Consider the following 6,647-nt stretch of genomic DNA (forward strand, 5'->3'; position numbering starts at 1 on the left):
TGGTGTCTTGTCACATCAAGGCAGAGTACCAAGAATGACCAAGTCATTCTGGCACCCAAGGCAAAGGAAAAATCCCACTAGTACACAGAGGTGCCACCTTCTGAAGAAGAATGGGGGGAGGTGTCAGGACATCGGAGGAGTCGGGGGTGGAGCTGAGTGCTGTGGCCGCACACAAGTAAAAAATTTGGGTATTAAAGGGATGATTTTTCTCCACCTACCCCTTGTTCATTTTTTTCACAGTGGTTCAGTTTCTGTCTACTGTCCAATCAGCAACTGCTTTTGTGCTCCCCCCCCCCCCCTGAAAAGTGCTTCCTTCTTCTTGCTTATAGGATTGCAGCGACAGGGGATGTCATGGCCAACATGATAATAGCACAATGCCGTCATGTAGCCTGAACCACATTTCCCACCAGACCTGGAAGACATGGCCAATGGCTAGGGATGACGGGAGCTGTCATTCAACAACATCTGGAGTTTCCTGACATTTGATGCAGCCCATCAAGATGAGCTGTGTTGTTTTGTTGCAAAGGCAAATTCAGAATGAAGGCAGGGAGCACTCACTCTGAATTGTTGAACACATTCAACCCTGCTTCAAATTGTTGAAATGGGGATTGCTTTATTGTTGTTGTTGTTGTTACAATTTGGGGAACCTTTGTGAAAAACCACCCATTTTAGCTCAGCATTCATTTCTTCTGCTACCTATATCAATTATTGTTTTAAAAGTCATGTGTTTTTTTTAATCCTAATAAATTAAAATTGGCTGGAGCAAACACAAAACCCCAGCGGCAAAAACGGAAAACATTGGAATTATTTTTGTCCCAGGTTCCCCCCCCCCCAAAAAAAGAACACCCTGGGCGGGATTCACCCAACCAGCCCTGTCAGTGGAAGCCATGAGCAAGGACTTCCACTAGTACCATGGGGCTTTCCCCTTCTCCTCCCCCAGCATGCTCCTGCACCACCGAAATTGGCTTTTTGAGGGGTTAGGAGCTCTCAGGACAGTACATGGTGGAGCAGAAAGGGAATCGTTTCATCTGGAAAGCAGAAATGCTTTCACAAATGGAGCAATTGGAAGAGTGCATAGCTGAAGTCTACCCCCTGTCTGGGCACTTAAAATCTACATCACTGAATCAGTTTTTGTTAGGAGCTTTCCCCCCCCTCGCCTACTTACATTTGTGAGAGCAAACAACAAAACATTCTGCTTGTAAAATTAATTTTCCTTGTTTCCTTTTCGTCACAGGCACCTTTTGTACGGAAAATAGAGAGTGGATGTAAATACATGAAATGTGGAGATGTTGTCTCCTACTGTGCAGGTGACTATGCCCTAGAAGGACTGCATTGTAAGTTTACCTCTGTGTAAATCCTGCAGTGAAAAAGCGTACCGGTGGCATAATTTTATCCTCAGAAGTCTGGCTGAGAGTTAATACATCAAGATAAGGATTTAAATATTTATTTGGAAATGCGCATTTAAATATATACATATATATGTTTAGAGAAAATAGGCATCCAAATATGCATTCAAATACATGTTTTGAGGCATTTTTTTAAAATGTAGATTAAGGCAGAAATTGAAGAGAACAGAATTATGGGAAGAAACATGTAAATGTTGCATAGTCTGGAAAGAGATAGATTTCTAGATGTAAATGTGTTATAGACTAGAGAGAGATACATTTGTCTATCCCTCCTCACCGCTCTCTTGCTTCTCATACTGAAACCTCATCCCACCATCTCTTAGCTTCTGGAAATAGGGGTGAAGCTAAGTCTGCCCAGCCCATTATATAGCCAAACCCTCTTACATTTCAGCTGGACAATTTGATGTCACATTCTTCACACCATGTCTGTCCTTTGTAACCAAATGACAGTGTGGTAAAGATCAGGGCTCCAAAGCTTCACCTTTGAGGGGGAAGCCTAGACACGGACAAAGCCAGAAGACTGGATGTTAAACAGCTGGTGCCTACTCTATATTCATAACCAAGATGGGGCAAAAGAGTAGGATTGACATTTGAACTGCATGAAAAAGACAACCTGTAGTAGGATGGCCTCCATTCTCCTGACCTCAAATCCCTTTTACCCTCTGTTGTTCCTCCACGCTCACACCCTACCAGGTTTGGTGCCTGATGTGCAAATAAGGCCAATACCAGGCCAAGGCTTTTCTTACAGTGTTAGACTACACTTTACAGTATTAGTCTACCCAAAGTGTAGTCTAACACTGCAGATCCCCCAAGTGTCCCTATTTTCCAGGGAAGTCTCTGATCTAGAGAAGCCATCTCAGTTTCTGAATTGATCCTGGAATGTCCCACATTTCCTTAGGATGTCCCTATTTTCGCTGGAGAAATGTTGGAGGGTTTGGAGTTATCCAACCTCCAAGCAGTCTGAAGGTAATCCTGTACAGTGGTACCTCAGGTTAAGTACTTAATTCGTTCCGGAGGTCCGTTCTTAACCTGAAACTGTTCTTAACCTGAAGCACCACTTTAGATAATGGGGCCTCCCACTGCCACTGCGCAGCTGGAGCAAAATTTCTGTTCTCATCCTGAAGCAAAATTCTTAACCTGAGGAACTATTTCTGGGTTAGCTGAGTCTGTAACCTGAAGCGTACATAACCTGAAGCATATGTAACCCGAGGTACCACTGTATAGGAAAGTTTTTAAAATGTTTTATTCTGTTTTTATATGTGTTGGAAGCTGCCCAGAGTAGCTGGGGCAACCCAGTCAGATGTGCGGGCTTTAAATAGTAAAATTATCCTTATAGAATGGGACTTCCCTCTTTTCATCAGAAAAATGTTGGAGGGTATGATGCTATTAAAAAAACGACAATGGTGTGCTCACCAGCAAATGGTTTGGTTGCATCCTAGGTGCCACATGGATCTAGGCTGTTTCTGGAGAGAAAACTCAGTTCTGACCATCGTCTAAGGGAGACTTGAAAGTCCTCGTCTACTCTGTTCCCATTCAGGATTCTGAAGGGGGAGAGGAAAGGCGCTCTTATTATTCCTGCCAATGGAGTCGTACCATCCCCAGAGCCTTCTGCTGAAGCAATATGCCCTCTTTATCACCCTCCCACATCCCTAATCTGTCTCAGCGGCATCATTCAACAGCCCTTCATCTCCACACCGGATTCTGGCCCCAGTGGGCGGCCGTTGTCCAATATGGCCTATGGAGCTCACCAGAGGCAATAATGGGCCTGTTATGCTTCATTAAAAGGGTCATTTGGCTTAAGCCTCATGCCTCCTCCCCCTGTTAATCCTGATATTGAAAGGGTCTCAAGCAAAGGAGGAGGAGCGAACGGGGCGGGGTGGGGGAGACCGAACTCTGAATACACAAAAGCTAGAGGAATGGCAAGCGGCAGTAACCTAGCAACAGTGTCTCAGGATTTGAATGTAATTATCCCTCCAACGTGATAAATACTCTGAAGGACTCCTTATGTGGAGATCATACTAAACAAGTCTTTGAAATTACCCTCATCAAATATTGATCGAGGGAGAGGTTTTGGGGGGGGGGGAGAGAAAGGGAAAGGGAAGAAAAGGCCCCGCAAAATCCAGCAAGCCCATGGACTGTGGGTTAATGGGACAACACAGATTCATTAACATACAGCAATAGTACCAATAGTCTCAGCTGGCAACAAAAGGAACAGTCAAAAGCACAGCCATCAGGAAAGGCCGACGTATTGATTCTGCTTTTGTTTCATGTCCAGCATACAGAGCAGCAATCACGATAAACAGGATTTATCTTACCCAGCTGAACTGATGAAAGTTTAATTGTTGTGGAAGGTGAAAGGGTGTTCCCCAAAGGGAAGCATAAGTAGGGTAGAGGCTAGGATGGGAGTGCATCTTTACACATTAATAATCAGAAGGAATGCCTCCTTCTCACAGTGTGTGTGTGTACATTAGATATAGCTCCTCAAATACCTGTTATAATCAAGGCACACCGGACTGGGAAAAGAGCTGATTTATTTGCTCGAGTGCGAGAGGAATGGATTTATTGCCCAGGGGTTAGCTTTTTGCGGCACTACACACCAGAGGTTACTGGGAATGGACTCCGTGATACAAAACAACTTCACAAAGAACCCAGGTGACAAAGGAGTCAAGCAGTGGACGCCAGTCTTAGTCTGTGTACACACCATACTTCTAAAGCACATTTAAAACAAGTGACTTCCCTTAAAGAATCCTGGGAACTGTAGTTTGTGAAGGGTGCTGACAACTGTTGTTCTGTGAGGCATAACCCACAATTCCCAGGATTCTTTGGGGAAAGTCATGTGCTTTAAGTGTACGGTGTGTGTGCAGCTTAACTCTGAAGAAATTAGGCACAATTTAATGAAACTTAGGGGCACAAGCTGCAGTCCTATACAGTGTAGTACATACACTCACCTAGGAATGTGAGCAATTGAACTCAACAGAATTTACTTTGAATAGAATAGGATTGCACTGTAAGTGTCTTACCACACTATTTTTTTTTGGGGGGGGGGGGAATTGTCCACCAGATGCCCTCAATAAATAATGCAATACTATAACATCAGGCCTTCAGAAATGATGTCAGGATGTGCCATGAACTTTTTTCAGTGTGTTTCTTTGGATACATTGGGAGGAGAGGAAGTAGGTTCATGGCAGGCCTTGCTCTGACCTACTTGTGTTTGCTCCAAGGTCTGAGGAGAGATGTGAAACATGGCAAGCACTTCCACCTTTGCCATAGCTGTCTAGGGATGGGTGAGAAATTTGATTCAGTTTTGGAATTAAAGGTGAACTTACCTAATTCATTTTCTGAAATAATAAACTAACAGGAGCACAGTCATCTTTCAAAATCTGCACTTCCCTGAATTTTGCGATGCAATTTCCCCGCTAACTAATGTACACACATATGCATATACTAAAGCAGAGTGTGCATAAAGATATTAGTAAACATAGTAAATCTAGTAAACATAGCATACTAACAACTATATTGGGAAAAATTACCTCACAAAAATGTGTGGAAAGTGAGATCAATTAGCCAAAGTATGGAGGAAGTTCCATGAGCCTGTCCCAGAATGCACTGCAACTGAAAAGCCAAATTTAAGAAAGGCGGATTTTTTAGACTAAGTCTAATAAACCAAAGGCAAAATAATACTTTAAGAAAAGATACAAATGTTACGGATCTAGCTAAACAATGGACACATACTTTAAGATTTCAAGTGGAGAAACAGCAGGTTAAATCTGTTAACAGGTGCAGGTGAGATACTAAGGAATAAAGGCCACACATTTGAGGTCTTTTCCACCCAAGTGCTTGTGAGTAACAACTTGCCTGGCACAGCCAGTGGGTCAATTTGCACTTACATAGGAAAGCACTTTTAACACATTCTGGAAAGATGGGTGATTTGAGGTGCTGATTAGCACAAATTTTCTCCCATCTTTATTGCAAATGTGACAGAAGAAAAGCAAAATGTTGTCAGCTCACATTAACAGTAGTATTAATAATAATCACAGGGCAACAAGAACATACACAGAAACTGCTCAGCTTTTCTGCTAGACAGCATCTCTCAATGGGCTGCTCAGCTTGTGGTTTCACAAGTGGTGGGGTAGATGCTGTCTCCCCACTTAGAAGGAAAGAGAGAAGTTATGTATTTTAAAGAGACAAGTCCCCAGCAGGGTGGATCTGCATCACTAGAACCTACACACTTGCACAATTATATGCACGTATCGTCCTGTGCATTTCAAACACTGACAAAGCAAGCATCACAATTGCACGAAGAGAGACCCACATTTATACATTTGGGGTGCTCATAGGCTCTCTTCAGACCAACAAGCTCACATGCATAGATGGGGCACAGGCAGTATACATTATCCCTACACTTCCTTGTGTGTTTGCTACATCATGTGACAATCAAGGAAGAATTGCTGGAGCTTATTTTTTAATAATGATCACAGAACTTGAAAACCATGTAAATCATCTAGAACACTCTTCATCACAAAAGCTGTCCCCAAACAATGGACAAGCAGAACAAGGGCTAGAACAAGAACATAACTAGGAACTAGAATAGCATTTGTACTCCCCCCCCCAAAAAAAAAACCTCCACCATTTGCTAGGCAACTGCCAATATAGATTCCATATAGGCAATCACTGGTCTCTAGGCAGATGCTTGAGGGTCAAGCCAAGACTTCAGCCTGGGAATTTGCAAATCCAAGTTGATAGCCAATTACTTATAATGGTGTTGAGTTCTCCTGGAACAAAGTGAAGATAGTTGGGCTCAAAGTTTCAGCAGTGATGTAATGCTGTGATTTGAAATGGTGACTTCACTCCCCTTGGATGAGGAAGAAGGAAATGTTAACTCAGATTAAGAGAATTAGACCTCAGTTTGGGGAAGGCATTGTGAATGTTGGACTAAAGAACATACTGAATATTTAGACTGAGACTGGTGATCCCATATCCCATAAAAAAAGAGAAAAGGATAAACCTGGAACATTCAGAGGCTCTTACTGGTATTCATTTTAAGGAGAAAAAGTTAAAATGTGCCCTAATTAATTTCCTTACAATTCTGATACTGCCTCCTAATGCAGAGGCACAGAAATGGAACACTTCTGGAGCAAGGAGTAACCTATATTCCACCTCCTCCTGCTCTAAGGTGGCAGAATAAAAGAGCTCCTGCAGTAATCTTTTTCTAAGAGTTGCATTGTTAAAACCATCCTTAGG

The 6,647-nt window shown here is 42.8% G+C and overlaps 1 long non-coding RNA gene across 2 annotated transcripts; it reads left to right on the forward strand.

Moving 5' to 3' along the window:
* The first annotated feature begins 406 nt into the window (after positions 1-406).
* On the forward strand, positions 407-3,206 carry LOC310678902. Of its 2 annotated transcripts, XR_014512016.1 has the most exons (3): positions 407-543; positions 1,235-1,307; positions 2,846-3,206. It is a non-coding gene; the product is annotated as an uncharacterized lncRNA (long non-coding RNA). The 2 variants fall into 2 exon arrangements; XR_014512017.1 differs by lacking the exons at positions 407-543; positions 1,235-1,307 and adding an exon at positions 2,006-2,099.
* Positions 3,207-6,647: the final 3,441 nt, after the last annotated feature.

Source organism: Podarcis tiliguerta (genome assembly GCF_965153285.1).
Source record: "Podarcis tiliguerta genome assembly, chromosome: 5".
Lineage (NCBI taxonomy): Eukaryota > Metazoa > Chordata > Lepidosauria > Squamata > Lacertidae > Podarcis > Podarcis tiliguerta.